We start from the raw sequence: 20,507 nt of genomic DNA, 5'->3' as shown, positions 1-20,507 counted from the left end.
TAGTTGCCCATCAACCAAACCCGCAAGGTTTTGATGGGATAGCTGAGGTGTTACCCCTAAATTCCTTTCTGGCTTCATGAAATTCTCTGATGTTAAGATAACGTAAGGTGGGACCCAGAAGTCTTTGAATTTTAAAGGAAGACTTTTTAAAGACAGAAGAGGAATCAGTTTGTAATGGTTAGAAATGTTTGCATGGCAGTGCTCCACTTGGCCACCACCCCACCTTGCTGGCATCCTTACCCACCATCTTTGTCTCCATACATACTCAGGGACACATACACATCTGCGTCCTGTTCTCAGAACGAGCACGTGGGAGGTGCTTAAATGTATCTTTGTCGTATGAATGAGTGATACGAATGCATCAATAGGGATTCTTTGCCTTGTTTTTCTCCCTGAGTGTTCTCTTATTTGCCAGACCCCAAATCTGATTGGCTTGGGCACAAGGGAGGAGACTGCAATGTTGTGCTTTAATGCTTTAGACACCTCCTTTCACTCCCACAGCACCCTTGCAATCAGTATCACAGGTCTGTGAGCTCTTACCCAAAAGCCAGGTGTGCTGCAGGATTCTGATTGTTTTCAGATTTTAGGAAGCTTATTCTGCATTATACCTTTTATTATAGCAAGCCCCCAGTAGGCAGGGGGAGGCACCTTGTAGTCAAACATAGAAGCCCTTTCGCAGCAAAATGTAAGAACATTCGCGCTAAGTAGGAAAATACATAGCTTCAGGTCAGTTTATTTCAGGTCTTGCTGCCAAGTGAATTATGAATTGCTTCTGGTTTTCTGAGTGTGGGAGTTTGGAAATGTGGACAAGGGATTCTAGACCTGGGAAACCCTCACTTTTTAGATGAAGCAACTGAGGTCCAGAGAGACGAAGTAGGGTGCGCAAGGTCACTGTACTGAGGCACGGAGTCCGGACTGGAAACGGATTGCTCTTTCTAAGGCATAATTCTAGGCTGTTTGTCCTGTCTGCCTCCCAATGGAAAGGAGTAAATGGCAGCCACTCCTGGGGCTTAGTTCCAATACCAAGTTTGGAAAGAGTTTTCTTTCTGGAACAGCAATGCCTCCATCTACTGGACAGATGTGAGAATGACATCTGACCCACACGGAGAAGGGAAGTTTATTGTGCTGGTCCTGGATTTTAAACAAGAGCAGCTGAATTGTCTTTCTCTTCTGTTTCAGTCTAAACCATATCTCAGGGATCAGAAAGCCCCTACTACATTACCCCTACATAATCCATCCTTTAAGATAAAACAACAAGAGGGGCGCCGGGGTGGTTCAGTCCGTGAAGCATCTGACTCTTGATCTCAGCTCAGATCTTGATCTCAGAGTCATGAGTTCAAGCCACGCCTTGGGCTCCATGCTGGGCCTGGAGCTTAAGAAAAAAATTCTAAAAATTAAAACAAAAAATTCTAAAAGTAAAACAAAACGATGACAACAAAAATAATGAGACCTCTTTCACTCACTTGCCAGGAATTCTAGAGTGAAAGTTCCAGTGTCCGTTCTCAGTATCTCCAGATCTCTTCCAAAACATGATGTTCTCTTGCTTCCAACTTTTCTTCGGTGGCTCCCATCAAATCCGGAAGTGATTCCACAGGCCTCCTGGTTAACACACCTGCCACTCCAGCCATCCCCCACACCATACACTCATTGCCCCCATGCCGTCCTTACCATACCTGTATTTCCCATCATAGCACCTGGAACTGCCAACTACATTTGTTTGCTTGCTTGCTTCCTCTGCCAGACTTTCAGTTCCTGCACCTTTCAGGGTACCCAGAATAAGTAGGAGTTTTTGAGAGATTTAAAATCAGAGTGAATTTATTTCAGTAGCTTAAGACAATCAAACATTGGCTTATTAATTAAATGCACACAGAGTAATCCTACAGTAATTGGTTCCTGAATCTCAGGGTAATTACACTTTTGCAATCCTTGCCTGAATATGAGTCGTGGTAGAGGACAGAATGGAAAGAGCCCAGGGATATTGGTCTCCCTAGGAAAGCAGATCATCAAAGAATCACAATATGCAGAAGAATTTGCTCCTGTAAGAAATGATTCTTTCCTTGAGTCTCCCATATCATCTCAAAATAAAACCTCAAAATGATTTAGCCAAGGAAACAAGAAACTGGATGTGGAATAACAGCACTTTGCAAGTTGGGGTGGGTTACACACTAAACAGATGTAGCTACTTTTTTTTTTCAGGCACGTGTATTGTTTTTGCAATAGCTTTATTTCGATATCATTCACGTACCATAAATTCACCTGTTTAGAATGTATGAGTCAATGGTTTTTAGTATATTCACAAAGTTGTGCATCTGTTGCCACCACCCGTTTTAGAACATTTTCATCAGCCCCCAAAGAAACCCTGTGGTTTTAACTATCAACCCCAGCTTCAGCACCACCCTGGCCCTTGGCAACCACTTACTTATTCTCTGTCTCTAAAGATTTGCTCATTCTGGATATTTCACATAAACGAAATCATGTAATATGTGGTGTTTTATGTCCAATTGCTTTCACCTAGCAGAGTGTATTCAAAGTTCACCCATGTTGTATGTAGCATGTGTCAATACTTATTTCTTTTTATGACTGAGTAATATTGTATTGTTATGGCTATATCAATTTTGTTTACCCTCTCATCAGTTAATGTACATTTGGGTTGTTTCCATCAGCAGCTATAATGCATAGTGCTACTATAAGTAGTCATGTACAGGTCTTTGTGCAGACATACATTTTCAGCTCTCTCGGGTATATAGCTAGAAGGAGAATTGTTGCATCCAGTGATACAGAGGTGTTTCTTTCCTCCCCCTACTAGATTACAAACACCCCAGGGCAGAGCTCGAGGCCTTCATCTCCTGGCCCAGTCCTATGTACATAGATGTTCATTCAATATTCATTGACTGGAGGGGCGCCTGGGTGGCATGGCAGTTAAGCGTCTGCCTTCAGCTCAGGGCGTGATCCCGGCGTTATGGGATCGAGCCCCACATCAGGCTCTTCCGCTATGAGCCTGCTTCTTCCTCTCCCACTCCCCCTGCTTGTGTTCCCTCTCTCGCTGGCTGTCTCTCTGTCAAATGAATAGATAAAATCTAAAAAAATAAAAAATAAAAAAATAAAATAAAATAAAATCATGAACAATCTTGACACTGGAAGTAAAATTGCAAAAGATACTTCTCAGAACCCCACCATCCCTTCTGTAAAATGAGAACAACAATACCTTACGGAGTTGTTGTGTGAAAACCATTTTCTGTCTGAAGAGGCCTCAAATAGAGTTGGCACACACACTAGGCACTCAACCAACACTAACTATGTAGCTGGTTAAATTCGGGACGGTCCCTCACCCACAAACCAATCCATACTTTGGCCTTTTGTGACATCTTGTCTGGCTTTGAAACCTTGTAAACTTGAAAAAGCTGGGTTTTCATTTCACCTTCAGTGCTGTCTTTTGCTGCCCATAAAATTGTCATGCATCTGTCTGCATATCAAAGCAGTTAGTTTAGCAAGTGGAAAGACATGACTGACTTATCTAGTGACACTTGCTCTCAGGGTAAGAATTAGAAATACCGCCCCACTGGGGTGCCTTTGGGGGTGCACTTGGTTAAGCATCTGACTTTTGGTTCTGGCTTGGGTCTGATCTCAGTGTGGTGAGATCGAGCCCCATATGGGGGTCTATGCTCAGTGCAGAGTCTGCTTGACTTTCTCCCTCCCTCTGCCCCTGCACCCTGCATGCTCTCGCTCTCTCTCTCCCCCCCTTTCTCTCTCAAATAAATAAATACATATTTTTAAAAAAAATATCACCCCACCAATTCTGCTTGGCAACATTTCCCCATCCCTGTGGCGAGTTGTGCCCACCAAAAGCTGCACACTCCACATCTGGCGAATTAGACTTTTGCCCTCAGTTGGGGGCATGATCAACCTTTTTAGAACATAGTTCGTCTATTGTTTAGATATCACATAGACTCAACCTGTCTACGTCTTTTCAGAGTGTGATTCTTGAGATCATTTGGGAACAAAAACCAAGTGAGGGAGTATAGTATATTACATATACTATGATGTTAAGATATGTTAAAAAAACAAAACGGGCATCTAGTTAAATACTTTCATGATGGGTTAAATTTTGTTGATTGGGATTATTTCCACACTAAAACCAAAACTGAAATGACAGTATCTCTAAATTTCAGAATATGAATGCATTTCAATTACATTCAAGTTTATTTACAAAACTCAAGGTAGAAACGAATAAAAAAATATCACCTACATCAGTCTTGCTTTACTGACTAGATAAAAATATGTTATCAATAAATCAACTCAAAAATCTAAAAATCACTAGCCTCAGCCTACTATCTATGCAGTATAATTTTGGTAAATGAAGGAGACTTCTAAAACATTTGAAATTTTCTAACCTCATGAATTGGCAAAAAAAATTTGTTTTTATCTTGCTTACACTATTAATTTGTTTATTACCTTCTTTTAATAAGCAGAGCAGAGGGGATGTCCTCATTTCCTTTTTGTAAACTAATCCCCAATTAGCACTGTGAGAACTACTGAGTTTTATTGCAAGGGTCAACAAGTACCCTAAAGGTTCCCAATTTGTGGTGGCATGTGACAATTCACAGACATGCCACCCTCAGGCGGTTACCAACAGCTAAATCTTACGATGGCTTCTCACTCCATGCACCCCCACCCACCACCTCCGAGAAGTACAGCCCGCAATGTTGAAGCTCCATCCCTGAGGGGCTGAGGACACAGTTTGTTACGTGGAACTGGACCCCATTTGGGAAAGGTAGTCAGTTCCTGTGTCACCATCATAGAAAGACCTAGAACTAAGAGAGGGTCTTGGAGACCAGCATTCCCCCTTCTTACCATACACCTCGCACCCTGCACTGTGGGCAGAGATGTGAGCAGAGACAAGGCTGACCGAGACCCACAGTTCAAGGACTTTTTATTATTGTTGTTTTTCCATCTGAAGGGAGGGGGAACAGTCAAGAGGAATATGGGTGTGTATATTTCTTGAAACCCAGAGCTTCAGATGAGAAAAACAATCCATCAAAAATGTCCTTAGTACAGAAGTTGGCAAAACAAATAGCCTTTTTTTTTTTTTTTTAAACTGAACTTTGTAACAGGAGAAATTCTCTCACAAGGAGAGAGTGTTTCTGAGCCAAGTTTAGGCAGGGGGAAATTTCTCCAGCATGTCAGGAACGAAACTGACGTTCCATTAAGAAAAAAAAAATGTGCTAAGGGAAAGAGTAAGGGGAAAAGGGGCACGAGAAATCAGACGGAGCTTTAAATTCCAGACAGGGCGCCCACGGAAGTCCCCCTCTGAAGGGAGACCGCAGCCCATTTCTCCCTGGAGCTCCCAGCCCCAGTGGACATTTCCTGTTCTGCCTCTGGAAATTCAGGCCAAAAATTACAAAACATCCTTTTCCCTCTGACCAAGTGCTTGGTTCGGAGACCATCCCCTTCCCACGTCGGTGATCTCAGTGCCTGCCCTCCCCTTCCTTCCCCGGAACCCCTCCCTGAGCAGCAGCGCCGGCTTCCCAAGGAGGGATGATGCGTCCGCGGTAGCAGGTGGTGCGAACGGCAGCGAGACGACCCTGGGGACCCCAGCCGGAGAGGTAGGAACGGGGGACTGGACATTCTTGCAATCGCCTGACATTTATTGAGCAAAAGGAGGCACTTGTCCTTTAAGCCTTGGGCTGAGGGCGTTTTCTTGCCCACGGGTGTGCGTGGTGGGTGGGCGGACTCAGGCATAAGGTCAGACATTTCTTACCCCTCTCTTTCCAAACTGAACTTTAAATTTTGGGCTTCTGGAAGCACACGTTTTGTTGGAGCTCTGGTATGGAAAGCGTCGTGGCAGAATTCTGAGAGTTCCCTGAATTCTGGGGTGGGTGTTTGTGTTTGTTTTGTTTTGTTTTGAGTGTCTGGAATGTTAAGGAGCATTCATGGACACCTTCAGCTCTGGGGAGACTGACGGAGACATGAGTGACGTGCAAGGACCAGGACCATGTGTTCTAATAGCTCCCGGTGCTCTCTCCTTCCCTGCCCCCCACCCGCACTCTGGAGTTGCCCCTCCAGGCCTGCGGATGCGGCCCGTGCGTGCCCCCGAGGGCCCTGGAGCACCAGTGCTGTGCGATTCTGGGCAGAGCCCAGGTGCCGTGGGAGACCCAGGTGACCGTGGCAGAGGTAACCTGTGCACCCAGGAGGCTGCGTGGAGCCCTTGGCTTTGTTGGGAACGCGCTCCCGGCTGTCAGTGGCTGGAAGGCTAGCCTTGACACCACGCGTGCTGACATTGGACTGACACGGAGAACTCAGCGTGGCTTCTGCACAAGGAGTACTCAAAAATTTCCGAAGCAGTTGTAAGTGAGGCATTTCAAACGCCCCTTTGTTTGAACCCTTGGCTTTTACTCATCGATAGCACACATGCAGTCCGCGGCCACACACATACTGCCTTGCCCTGCTCTCTTCACAGGCCAGATCAATGAGACTGTGCGTTGAACAAACGAGTCCTAACCTCTTAGCGGGTGAGCCCAAGACAGCAACTAACTCTTGGTGGGCACGGGCTGTGTGCCAAGCACCGTTCTAAGGGCGGTAGGCGTCGTTGTCACCATCCTTAGTTACAGATGAGGGCGTTGACTCGGCAGAAACGACTAGTCCATGGCAGAGATGGGACCTGCACTGAGGTAGCCTCAGCCTCAAGTCCCTGCGGCCCTGCTCTGGAACCAGGCAGAGCAGGATTTGGATCCAGCATTGCCTGGCTGGGTGGCTCTGGATAAGTTAAATGACCTCGGCCTCAGGCTCCTCATCTGTAACATGGGATAGTAATCACCCCACCTCACAGAAGTGTTGTGGGAGGTAAATTAGTTTTAGAAGATTATTTCACTGAAACAAATGAACAAGGCGAACAAGCTCCTCCCCGTCCCTCTAGTGTGTGGTGTAAATGTAGAAGGAGCTCGTGCAACTGAAAAGCCTCGAAGTTCGGTAGGAGCTAGCAAGAGTGCTGTGTTAGGATTTGCACCCCCCGCGAGGGACACTGGAGCCCACTTGCCAGCCAGTTCAGGACTGTAGCTGCCAGCTCACTGGACTCCAAGCTCCCTAAGGGCAAGGTTCATGTAGCATATGCGTTTGTTTCTCTTAAAAAATGCTTCTCAAACTGTGGTCTGAGGACATCATTGCTGTTTAGAAGGGACACGGGGTCCTTTTGGGGGAGGAGCTCAACCGGGAGCCCGCAAGCACTCCAGAAGCAATTCCAGCTTTCCTGACTTATAAGTTGGGGTGCCCACTTGAAAGAAAGTTTTGAAAACCATTTTCAGAACTGCTAATCTGGAACGACTAAAGTGGGCTGAAAGTGACTGCTTCAGGAGCCGAGTTGATTCACAGCGGGATTTCTAGCTCCTCTGTCTAAGCGCTCACTTGGCCCTCCCACTCCCTCCTACTTCGTGGTCACCTCCTGCCCAGGGACACGAAGTGGAGCTGTGTGCCAGCCAGGTGTGCGGATGGACTCTTCCATTCCAGGCAGGCCGTCCTCGTGTGCAGGGACAAGCAAGGAAAGAGTTCCGGAGAGCTTGGGTTACAACCCTGCTGCTCTCTGAGTCTTTTCTGAATGTGCCCTTCTCAACTCTGCTCACAGTTATGGACTGCATGATCAATAATCTTAATAGCTGTGATCGATCTTCCTTAATGATAACAGCTTACTGATTGAGCCAGGCACTGTGTGAGCACATTACACGGATTAGCTCATGTAATCCCCACAAAGGTCCTATAAGGCAGCTCGGCATGTTGCCCACTCTGCTGATAAGGCATGTAAAGGTAGAGACGTGAATTGACTTGCTCAAGGGCACCCGGCCAATTAGTGCTGACAGTGGGTTTGGAGCCCCATCCTCCGAGACTGAGCCACACTGCCTCGAATATTTTTGCAGCCCTGTTTGACAGATGTAAGAGGGGTATTGTGGTGAGTGTGTTTTGTTCATAGTTTTGGCAAAGGATGCCCCAGAGAGAAGGCTGGAAGGAATGGAGTGACGGGGTCAGGACAGAATGTTCCGTGGAAGGAAGGGTGCTTCTGTGAAAGAGTGGAGTCAGGAGTTTGGTTCAAGCGGTATCCCCGATAAACTTCACCTCTTCTCTCAGAGGTGGTATGGTTTAGTGGGAGAGAGCAGCTCGGTAGCCGGACTCCTTGGGTTCAAATCCCAGTCCTGCCACATATTAGCTAGGTCATCGTAGGCAAATTATCAAAGTAATGCTGTCCCATGTAGAGGGACGTTAATGACAGTTCTATCTCACAGAGAGATTATTATGATAAAATGATGTAGTCCACAGAAAGCATTTAGAGCTGTGTCTGGCACATAGTAAACACTCAGTGAACATGTTATTATGCGTGAAAGAGGTTGTTTTGGATTAACCTGAGGTGGTTGGGCAGCCGTCTGGAAATAAGTAACTGCTGTTCGAGACTATAAAATGGACACTAACAATTTCTACTGTGAGCTCGGGGGAGAAGGCTACTTCTGGACCTCACCCAGAAAGGCCCAAGGTCCCTGAAAGACAGCTTAGGACCTCGGAGAAGGAGCCGAGCTGTTCTCCCAGAGATTAAAGGGGTGGAACTGAAGCAACTAGTTTTTAGGGTCGCCTTGTCAAATTGGACCCTTCGATTAAATGATGTGTAATTTCTTTATCTTTCAAGTTATGGAAATTAGTCCCACCTCTGACTTATTGTTATTTCAAAAAACAAATTTGCTTGTTTTTTTCAGTGAGTAAATGCCATTGGCTGAACCACTTGTATTTTTGGAAGGATGACTTTAGGATTTCAAGCTGAGATATAAAATTTAAGAGCTAAATATAGCAGATAAAAAAACCAGTAAGGAGATCATGAATTAAAAAAGAATTTTGTGGCTTTTCAAAGAACAAATCTGTGAGCCTAGCTTAAGTCTAGATTAAATTTGCAATGATTCTGAAAGTTATGAGCATCTTGCCAGCCTTTACTGGAAGTAAAAGTGGGCAAGAAATAAATTAATAATTGACATTTATTGAGCACTTACTAGGAGCCGGGCCCTGTGCTAAGTGCTTCATATGCATTTTCTCATTTGTTTAATCCTCAAAACTGCATATCAAGAGGCTACTCTTGTTACCCCCAGTTTGCAGATGAGGACCAAACACACACAGCTGGTAAGCACTGGGGGGGGGGCGGCACCACCGACTCAGGACTGTCTGATTTGCCTGTGGGTGCTTAAAGCTTGCAGTTTGGTTCTCGTAGGTCTAGTCCTCCCTGACTGAGTCCATTTCTGTCTGTTTGAAATCTGCCGTGTTTGGAAGAGGATGGAGGGAGCAGGACACCCACAGCATGAGGTCTGAGCGCAGCGCTAGACGTTTTGGAGAACAGGGGGCAGAAGATACAAAGGGTGCCTGATATGGGCGGGGAGGGGCACGGCGCACCCGCATCTAAGCAGGCCTACCGTCAGGCAGGGCCCGGTGTGGGTAAACCCGTGGAGCGGGTTGCCATCTTAAGCTATCTCCGTGCTCTCCCAGAGGCCCTGTGTCCAGGGATTCCTCCCTCCTTTTCTGCAAGAATCTGTTGCTTACTGACAAGGCAGAGAAGGTCCCAGCTGCAGCCTCCCACTGGGCCCTGCTCTGCACCTAATACCCTCAGTACCCTGTATCTAAAATTAATCCTAGTTCTTGTCCATCAGAACGCCCTTGGGCCAGTGCTTGACTTTTAGCAAACCACTGGGAAGTGATTAATAAACGCGTTGATGTGCAGGTGCGGCTCTACTGGGAGTCAGATGTCGCGGTGGCTATGAATAGGAGAAGCATATTGGAAGAGGGAGAACCCCCCCAGGCACCCCCTAACCGTATTCCAGGGTTGTAATCTACCCCATCGCTGGAAAGGCAAGCTCCTTTCTGAGGGTCTGAGGTCCACAGCGCAAGCCTCTCTTATGTTCTTTTTTTTTTTTAACTCAATTAGCCAACATATAGGACATCATTAATTTCAGATGTAGAGGTCAATAATTCATCAGTTGCGTGTAACACCCAGCGCTCATCACATCACGTGCCCTCCTTAATGTCCATCACCCAGTTACCCCACCCCCCACCCCTCCAGCAACCCTCAGTCTGTTTCCTAGAGTTAAGAGGCTCTCATGGTTTGTCTCCCTTCTCTGATGACTTCCCTTTCAGATTTTCCTCCCGTCCCCTGTGATCCTCTGCGTTATTTCTTATCTCGTGTTCTTGACAGAGAAGCTGCTTATCTGAATTCTCAGAAAACATTTATGGTACCGTCGCAAGCGGGCAGCTCTGGGCGGCCGTGTGAAGTGGGTGAAGCCATCCCTCAGTGCGCAGGGCCCTTTCTCTCTGTCCTTTTGTCCTTCCTGGTGACCCCTCTTCCTCCCGCCTCCGTCTCTCACATGCAGACTCCTCTTTCTTCCTGTCTCCAGTAGGACCTTCGGGCCGGCCCTTAACTCCCTGAGCAACCTTAAGGCACACATTTCCCAAGTGTGGGTGTGTGTACAATGAGATTCAAATTGTATTGCTGAGCACAAGATGACAATGGAATTTAGGAATCAGCAGTTTGGGGAGGGTTTTTAGGGCTAGAGGTCCTGGTTAGACCCCCCCACCCCCAGAACATACACTTATAAACCAGTGCTCATGTGGGGCCCATCAGGAGTTGTGGAGGGTCCCGGTTAATGATGACAGGTGGGGCTAGGGGCAGGGAGGCAATCTTGTTTATCCCAGGCCACCCAAAGTATGTGGGGATGGGGTGGGAGGGGCGGGTGGTTTACACCGTCTGCGCTTTCAGGCCTGGAGGGCTCATGAAGATACTCTCTTCCTTTGCCTCATCCTCCATTTTGAAAAAGAGGTGCCAAAGAGACTGAAGCAGACAGGAGTAGTTGGAAAGGCAGGCATAATTGAGAACAAAATGTCTCAAGGCAGCAGGGGAAGGCTTGGTATATGTTCATTGTTCAGTGTGGGGCTCTCCTGGACCCTTGGAACTTTCCACAGTTTGACTCTCGGGCTAATTATTACCATCTGTGTGGTTGCTGGCAGCCACCCCTGTGCCGGGCCTGCCAGTGGAGTCGCCGGGCCAGGCCGAGGGCCGCACCAGCTGCTGCCAGCTGCTGAGGCCCCCCGGAGTTTTCTTGAGGACCGAGCAGACGTGCCCACTGACTGCGTCCTGGCCGTGGGTGGGTGGCTTGCCTTTCTGTCTGCCTCCTCCCATCATGACGTTGGCTGTCTAGGGCCCGCTCTGGTTTTCTGGCCCCACGTTCCCCTTTCTAGCATGCCTGCGATATGTCCACATGGTGAGAGAGCACAGTCTGCTCCTCTCCTTGGAGGGGCTTGATAACCAGCCTCCCCGGCTCATCCTTGCACACAGGCAGAGATGCGTCATGGAAAGAGAGGCCTGCTTATATTTTAGTAAGTAAACAGCTGTCAGGACTCCAGACACATGTCAGCCTCAGCCTGGTAAGGCATTTAGTCTGCTTCTAGAATCCCAAGCATTAGAGCTATAAGGGATCTTAAAGACTTTCTAGTCTAATTTCTTCATCCTACAGGTGAGGAGAAGGAAGCCTAGGGAAGTAGGGACTTGCCCAAGGCCACAGAGCTAGGATCCAGGGGGCCCTCAGCCTTGCAAAGCCAGTCTGTTATGTGGGCGGTCTTGAGAAGGGATTGGAGTTATATGGGTGCCAGAGATTTCCATTTGCCCCTATAAATCCACTCTCCACTCTTCTCCACTCTTCTCTGTGTCCAGGAGGCTGACCTGAATGGCTCCCTTGCATTTGGGACCAGAGGCCACTGGGAGGAAGTCAGAGCAAGGGAAGAGGGTGATATGAGGTGCCTCTTCCCCTGCTGCTTTGTTGCTGCGTTACTGCCGACTGTGTCCCCTGACTGCAGGCCACAACTCCTGTCCGGCCCTCTGTTTCTACACAGCTCTGTCCCCCTTAACCCTGGAGGCCTGGGGTGGTGTCCCCCCCACCGTTCAGCTCTGTGAAACGGCGCTCTCTTGATGTCTCTCAAACTCTACTCAGACATTCATATACAGTCCCTTTATTGAACTCTCAAACTGGGGAGGGTCCTGACCGATATGTGTGGGTGGCTTTGTTTATCACAGAAAGAAAAATCTGTATGAAAGCAAGGTGAAATTTAGGAAGATGGTGGACAGGTTTCCTGTGGCTGCTTCAACAAATGACCACACACTCGGCGGCTTCAAACAGCAGAAATGTTTTCTTTTACTGGTCTGGAGGCCAGAAGGCCGGAGTCAGTGTCACTGGGCAGAAACCGAGGTCTCACCAGGGCCATGCTTCTCCAGAGGCTGTAGGAGAGGACCTGTGCCTCGCCTTCCTCAGCGTCTGCTGGTCGCCTCTCTTTCTCAGCTTGTGGCCACGTGACTTCAGTATCGGCCTCCATGGTCGCATTGCCGGTTCCTCTTCTCTGTGTGAAATCTTTTTTTTTTTTTTTAAAGATTTTATTTATTTGACAGAGATAGAGACAGCCAGCGAGAGAGGGAACACAAGGCAGGGGGAGTGGGAGAGGAAGAAGCAGGCTCATAGCAGAGGAGCCTGATGTGGGGCTCGATCCCATAACGCCAGGGTCACGCCCTGAGCCGAAGGCAGACGCTTAACCGCTGTGCCACCCAGGCGCCCCTGTGTGAAATCTTCTGCCTCCCTTTTATAGGGACTCTGGTGATTGCATTTAGGGCCCACCCGGATAATCCAGGATAATCTGTCCGTTTCAAAATCCTTAATTACATTTGCAAATAAAATGACATTTTTCTAAATAATGTCACATTTACAGGTTCTAGGGAGTGGGACTTGATATCTTTGGGGTCATTGTTCAGCTTACTAGAGAGTGATAGAAGCACTGATGACTCCCTTCAGAACAATTCTTTTTATAAGATTTTATTGATTTGAGAGACAGTGTGAGTGAGCCAGAGAGAAAAAGCAGGGGGAGGGGCAGAGGGACAAGCAGACTCCCTACTGAGCAGAGAGCCTGACCCAGAGCTCAATCCCAGGACCCTGAGACTAGGACCTGAGGAGAAGGCAGACGCTTAACCGACTGAGCCACCCAGGGGCCCCTAGTTTTGCATTTTACACTTAGGTCCGTGATCCATTTTGAGATAATTTTGTGAAGGTATAATGTCCAGTTGTTCCAGCACCATTTGTTGAAAAGACTATCTTTGCTTCGTTGTCTTGCCTTTGCTCCTTTGACTGTATGTATATGGGTCTTCTGTGCGCTCTGTTCTGTTCCGTTGATTTGTCTATTCTTTCACCCATACCGCACTTGAGTACTGTAGCTTCATAGTAAGTCTTGAAGTTGGGTAGTGTCGGTTCTACAACTTTGTTCCTGTCCTTCGAAATTGTGTTGGCCATTCTGGGTCTTCTGCCTTTCCATTTAAACTTTAGAATCAATTTGTTGATATCCAAATGATTTCCATGGTCGTTCTGCTTACGAATCTCTGCTGTGGTAAGCAATGACTTTCTATACTCACCTGTCGGTCTCTCCAATCTTGGGGGCAGTGGTTTGTCCAATGTCCTTCCCTCTCCTATGGATCCAAGAAGAGTTGTTGATTTTTCAGTCAGTTCAGCTTTTTACTTGCTGTTCGGACAGAGTAGTAACTTCCAAGCCCTTTACATGCAGTACTGGAAAACTCCAGAACAATTTTAATGGCACTCATTTATGGATACCTCTATGTTTGACAAAAGCATTGCTCAATCATTGGGAGACACATACTACTGAAGATGCCTTTCAGCCCCTAGACTCTAACTCCCTTATCTTTGGGCCTGGCTGCTGGATATCACTGTGACATTCCCTTTCTGAAGCCAGTTGTGTCATCACCAGGCAAAATGCTGTGGGAAACAAAATGGTGGCAGATGTGATAGGGACATGCAAGTTGTGGGAAGGCTTAGCCTAGGGACATTTAGTATGTGGAAGCCATTTGACTCAAGGAGTTAAAACCTAGAGCACAAAAACTAAAAGAAATTACCTACCTCCATCACCTTCTTTCACAGATGAGGAAAATGAGACCTGAAGAGGGGAATTTCTCTACCTATGGCTGGCAAATGACAGATCCGAGACTAAAATAGAAGTCGTAGGACTCAGTCTAAGGACTTCTCCACTATGCCACCCTCTCACCTTCTTCTCACACCTTCTCACCAACTTGCCTTCTTCTGGGAAATCTTTGAGTATTCTTTGTAGGATTTCTCCCCTGAGTAGTTCCATTTGCTCGAAGTTGGTTGTCAGCAGGAATGAACTAGATATTGAGTCTGTTATGACACAGAGTAAGAAAACAATGCTGAGAATTGTGGCTTAGATCAGTGCTACTCAGAGAGACAGTCTACAAGATGAAGAGCTGGTGTCAGAATAGAAACCAACACACAGCTTCCTTCATTGAGAAGGTCTTGCTGTGAAAAACAAACCAGCTGAACTGAACAGTGTCCTTAGTGATGTGGTTGGTTCACAGTCTGCTACAAGCTCCTTATCTCATCACAGACCAGTGTGATGACCACTGGCTAGAGGACAACATGGCTGCCCTGCTGCTTAAGCAGACCTATCCCCCAAATAGGTCATGTTGATAGACAAAGCAGAGAAGGTAATAGTTCCTCTGTCCAGAATGCATTTCATAGCTACAGTCCAGATCTTGGGGCCATTTTTAAGGGGGATAATGACATTCCAGAAATCATCCAACAATGCCAATTTATAGAACATAAATTTTGTGCAGATAAAAGAGAAGGTTTTTTTTTAAGTGCTTACTTACCATAGTGCCCAGTATATGATAAAGCATTAAATAAATAAATAAATAAATAAATAAATAAATAAATAATTTTATTACTACTGTATCATCATCCCATACCAGGTGCCTATGGTAAGAGAGAAACATGGGAAGAATCTAGAGGTTTCCAGCTTGAAGTAAAGAAAACTTGGAGGGATGTAAGTCCATATGTTCGAAGAACTACCATGTCGAAGAAAGTAGGCCAATTTTTCATTTGTTCATTCAATGAATAAATCTTTTTGAGTGCTCACTGTATTTCCAGACTCTTTTCTAGGTACTTTCAAAGACTGCTGTGGGCAAGAATTATGAGGTTCTGGGCCTCATGGGTGGGGGTGGTTATGAGAGCATACGTAAAAATAAAAATAATTTCAGGAGAAACCAAAACAAGATAAGGTGATAGGGGTGGGGATTGGGAGATACTTTTTCAGACTGGGTCGTTAGAAGCCCCCTCACTGAGGTGGTGACGTTTGAGTCGAGTCCTGAGTGACAACGAAGGCAGCCACGTGAAGATCGAGGGTAGGAGAGATCCAGGCAGAGAATCAGCAAACATCACTCAAGGGGGTAAAGACTCTTGGCAGGCATATGTTAGCTAAATATAAGAAAGTCAGTTTCAACAATATAAGGGAGTGTTTTTAAAAACAACCTTTTCATTTTACAGTGGTTTTAGATTTACAGAAAAATTATGAAGCTAGTATAGAGTGTTCCAATATAACCCACGTGCAGAATCCCCTGTAATTAACATTTAACATTTGTGTGGAACGTATGTCACAATTAATGAACCAGTATCGATACATTATTATTAACTAAAGTCCATACTTTATTTAATTTCTTTAGTTTTTGCCTAATGTCCCCTTTTTGTTCCAAGATCCCATCCAGGATGCCATATTGTATTTACTAGTTATACCTATTCTGGTTACTTTTAGTTTGACAGTTTCTCAGATGTTCCATGTTTTTAACAGCCTGGAAAGTTTTGAGGACTGTTGATCCCATATTTTGTAAAATGTCTCAGTTGGAATTTGTTTTATGTTGTTTTCATGATTACACTGCGGTTGTGGGTTCTTAGAAGGAAGACCACAGGAGTAAAGTACCGTTTCCTTGCATCATATCAAGAATACATACTGTCTGGGACGCCTGGGTGGCTCAGCTGGTTAAGCGTCTGCCTTCAGCTCAGGTCATAATCTCAGGGTCCTGGATCGAGCCCCACATCAGCTCCTTGCTCAGAGGGAATCCTGCTTCTCCTCCTCTGCTGCTACCCCTGCTTGTGCTCTCTTTGTCAAATAAATAACTGAAATCTTTTAAAAAAAAGGATACATACTGTCAACATGACTTATCACTACTGATGTTTACCTTGATCATATGGCTGATGCAGTGTTTGTCAGATTTCTCCACTGTAAAGTGACTCTTTTTTTTCCTCTTTCCATATGGTACTCTTTGAAAGGAAGTCACTGCGTGCCGCCCATGCTTAAGGAGTGGAGAATTAAGAATTGCCTCACTGAGATTGGAGTCTCTACATAAGTTATTCAGAATTTTTCTTCATGGAACATTTATCTCTTCATTTATTTATTTGTTAAATCATTTACTTATGTTGTAGAAACTTACACGGAATTATTTCATACTTCAGGTTATAATCCAACACTAATTTGTTAATTTCATTTCTCAACTTGTTCCAGCTTTGGCCAGCGGGAACTCTTTCAGTTGGCTTATGTGCCCCTGTGTTATACCTCTATCACTGTGGGTGTTGGTGTTGTGTGTGTTTCTTTCTTGAGCACTTCTTTACTTTCCAGAACTATAAGATGCTGCCAATCTTCTTGTATGTTTCTTGCCCCAGTCCTAGAATCATCCATTTCTCCAAGTAGTCCTGGTTCCTTTTTTTGGGGAAAGAAATTGAAAACCAAGATCTGGGTGCTATATATGCTTGTTGCTACTGAGGGGCTGTTGCTTTTATGCCCTTTCAGCGGATGGAGCAAGATATATGTGTGTATCCTAACCTGTGTATATATACATATTTATAAATATTTCTATATGGAACCATCTGAATCTATATGGAACAAAACATGATTCATAGTGATGGCCCCAACTATAATCTATTACCACATGGCTCTTTCTAGACCTCCCTTTGCTTGCCTGTAACTTCCCACTTCAGCCGAGAAAACTGGCTCTCACCATCTGCCTTCCATTTACTTCATTGTTCCATTGCAATCTACACATATAGCGTTACTAGAATTGTGAACGTGTGCTCCTGTGGGAAACAACTTTATCAGCCAGAATACAGTGCTTATGTGTAGTTTAATGGCTGTTAGACTTACAGACTCCTCTTGTTTCCAAGGTTACTCAGGTCAGCACCTTTTCCCCCTCAACCCCTTCAAGTAAAGGGGTTTTGTATATTTGTAATACAGTTAGATCGTTTTGTCAGACTGCATTCCATCCCAGGATCTCCTGACCTCCTAAGTGATTTTTCTTTAATAAGGTTCACTTTTTGTGCCGTAAAATTCTGTGGGTTTTGACAAATGTGTAGTGTAATGTTTCCACTATTACAGTATCATAAAGAATAGCTTATGCCCAGGGCACCTGGCTGGCTCCGTCAGTAGAACATGCAACTCTTAGTCTCAGGGTCATGAGTTCGAGCCCCACGTTGGGGGTAAAATTTACTTAATTAAAAAAAAATTAAAATAAAATAAAGGAATAGCTCGTGCCCTTAAAAAATCCCCTGTGCTTCATGTCTTAAGGCTTACTGAGATGTAACACTGGGACAGGAGAGAAAGCAAGATTGGGCAGGAGAACCTTCAGACTGCACTTCTGACTAAGTCTCTGCCAGGCCAGTGAGGAGCTCCAAAGCAAACATTGTCCACTAAGAGGAGTGCCCTCTGGGCAGAAATGGTCAGGTCTTTATACCACCACTTTGCTCAGTCGTTGGCTGTGGACTCCCAGAGAAGATTGAAAAGCTGAGGCGGACCCCGAGGGCACTAACAGCTGGAGGTTATCAGCTAACCACATTCCTTGAAGCTGGGTTGCTAAGTCCTTTCTGGGAAAGGGATCTGAGCGCTGCAATTCTTCCTCTGCCAAAAATATCTTTGAAAATTGCAAGCAGAGGTTGGCTGACCATTGGTCACGATTCTCAAGCAGAGGATTCCTGAATCAGGTGGAATTTGGAATCAGATGATCCCGTTGGCCCCTTTCAGTTCTTGGGCCCTGTGAGCGTCCTTCAGCGTGTTTTGACCAGGCAATCCAGGTATTATGTTTCTCGAATTTACATCACCTTGCTCAAGCTTCTGTTTCCCTTCTTGCATCAACTGTCTCACGCCCTGCTCCGTCCTAGCGGTAGGATTAGTCCCTCCCAGGGACTATTCACAGAGGGGTGGAGGAGCCAAATGATGGAGTCTATACCTTCCACTTGTGCTGCCCACACCTTTTGGATCCCAGATGCTCAAGAAAATAGTGATAGTACAATAATAGCAATGTGGATCATGGAGTTGAATGCAGATTTAAAAAACTTGCGAGCCCAAGCCAGAAAGTTGGACAATTCAGAGCTAAGACTACCCAAAGCAAATCCTGGTCTGATAGCACCCTTCCCTGGAGCACGGAAAAGAGGTAAACAGGAGTACTCCCCACTGATCAGTGCCTGCACTACATCTGGCAAAGTGTCATATTTTTATTTTCTCCCATCCTGACTCCCATGGGGAGCCCTGGATTTTCCACCTGCAGGTTCAGAATTACTCCAGTGCAATCTGGTCTTTCTCTGCAGGAAGGCGGGACACTTTGAGACTGCTCGAGGAAAGAGCGGCTCTGAGGTTGTGTTCTACCTGCACTTAATCTCCTTTGGATTTATCCCTATGGTGAAAGCCTGTTTTATTCTTGTAACTTGGCAGCTCTGGCTGGCTCACAAATGTCCTAGGATAAATAATTAAGGACCCGACGTGCCCTCTAAGGACAGTCTTAACTTCTAAGCCAAAGAACGTTTTATATTTACTTCGTCTTGCTTTAGAGATTTCCTTTGAAAGTTTGCCTCTGCTTGCAGCTTTTTTTGCGCCCTGGCATTGTCTTCAAAGACAGAACCTACCTCTAATTCCGTACATCCTGGTGTTTGCCCAGCCAGAAAGCAGTAACTTTTTAAAAATATTTATGCTGCTATTTTGGTACAAGGAACCATCATACTGATATTTAATTCCAAATTTAATGTTCACAAGTTCAAGCACTTCCTTGAACCCAGGCCCTCGGGACTCTTGCCAACTTTCTGTTTTTTTCTACCCGCTTTTTCATTTCTTCGTGCAATGACTGAAGTTGGAGCCTGCCGGGTTGGAGAGTAGATGCACGGCATATTCTCCCGACTCTCCAGCCCTCAGCACCAGACAGGGGGGTTGGAATCCATGTTTAAATACCCAAAGGTTGGGGCACCTGGCGGGCTCAGTCAATGGATCATGTGACTTTTGATCTCGGGGTTGGGAGTTTGAGCCCCACGTTAGATGTAGAGATGAGTTAAAAATAAATACCCAAAGGTTGCTCCAGGTCTCTACCCCTGAGTTTGATGAGACCCAAAAAAGTATCAAGAGTTAATGTTCCAAGAAGACACTTGAGGTGACTGAGTCCAGGATGTTTAAATGATAGGTAGGTTCTGAAGGCAATGCCAGGGCACAAAAAACATCCTGCTTTAAAAACAAAATCAATAGAAAGCACACAAAGGGTATAGTCCCGGAACCATTACGTAGGAGTAGAAATGACAAGTAAATGAAATAAAAAACAAAAGAATTTTTTTTTAAGTGCTTTCATTGCTCTCCTGGAGAACACAGGTTGAAATTGTGAACTTGCCAGCTGTTCCCAGTAGGAGGGCAGAATCACAGGTCTGAAGCACAAGCTTTCTTCTGGAAACTGCTATGGATGACGGTTGTATCACCTTGAATTGGGGGAATAAAGACTCTGTGTGTGTGTGTGTGTGTGTGTGTGTGTGTGCGCGTGCACACGCCAGAATTCAGCTTTGCTAGCACAGAGTGTAAGAGAGCAGTGATACACACGGTGGAACCACAGAGGAATTTCTGAGAATTAGCCTTAGACAAAACGCATTTGACGGGAAACTTGCACTGAAAACCTACCTTGTAAATGATCATGTGACGTTCACCTGACTTAATTTTCTTCAGTCCCAAGGGCTCCAGTCAGAGCAAAGGTCCTGCTCTGGGTTGCTGGCATGTTCACTCTTCAGGGTAAACTGAGAATAAATTCAAAGAAATCACCAAAGGTAATTTCTTTCTTTGACGCTGAGTATAAGTGGGATGGTTTTTAAAGTAAAATGTTCTTATTTTCTAATCAAAGTAATAGATACGTAACCTCTGTATTTGGATTAAGTGTGAATGAAGGAATAAGAAGGGAGGAAAGGACAAAGGACTGGGCGGGCTGGGGAAACCTGAGTCCTGATTGCGGCTTTGGCACTGTCTCTGTGACCTTGGGCAAGTCTCAAGTGTGTCAGGGCCTCGGTTCACTTACATTAATAAAAGAACCTGGAACTAGATGGCCTCTAAGGTCCTCTCCAGCTCTGTTCTAGAAATCAGTCTCTTAGTTTTGACTTTTTTGTTAAGTTTAGGCCGTGCCATAACAATGATGTGAGGCGGAATTAGGGTCAACAGGGTCATTGTGAGGCTGGCGGCAGGTCTCAGGCAACTCTCACCTTCTGCAACGTCTTTGCAAAGATGAATTCAGAGTCAGATAGACATTGAGTTACGTGTCTGTATGTATTTGTTGAATGAATGAATGCACAAATGAACGAATCACTCAGGGTAGGACT

The 20,507-nt window shown here is 45.6% G+C and overlaps 1 protein-coding gene across 1 annotated transcript in view; it reads left to right on the top strand.

The window, feature by feature from the left end:
* Window positions 1–5,491: 5,491 nt before the first annotated feature.
* TACC1 (transforming acidic coiled-coil containing protein 1) overlaps window positions 5,492–20,507 on the top strand; it is a 109,139-nt gene continuing 94,123 nt past the window's right edge. The window contains exon 1 of the mRNA XM_019805968.2: window positions 5,492–5,603. The gene's annotated coding sequence lies outside the window, so the exon portion shown is untranslated. The remainder of the gene's footprint in view (window positions 5,604–20,507) is intronic.

Source organism: Ailuropoda melanoleuca, chromosome 18, assembly GCF_002007445.2.
Source record: "Ailuropoda melanoleuca isolate Jingjing chromosome 18, ASM200744v2, whole genome shotgun sequence".
Classification (NCBI taxonomy): Eukaryota; Metazoa; Chordata; class Mammalia; order Carnivora; family Ursidae; genus Ailuropoda; species Ailuropoda melanoleuca.
Note: the sequence above shows the minus strand (reverse complement) of the source record. Positions and strands in the feature narration are given on the sequence as shown.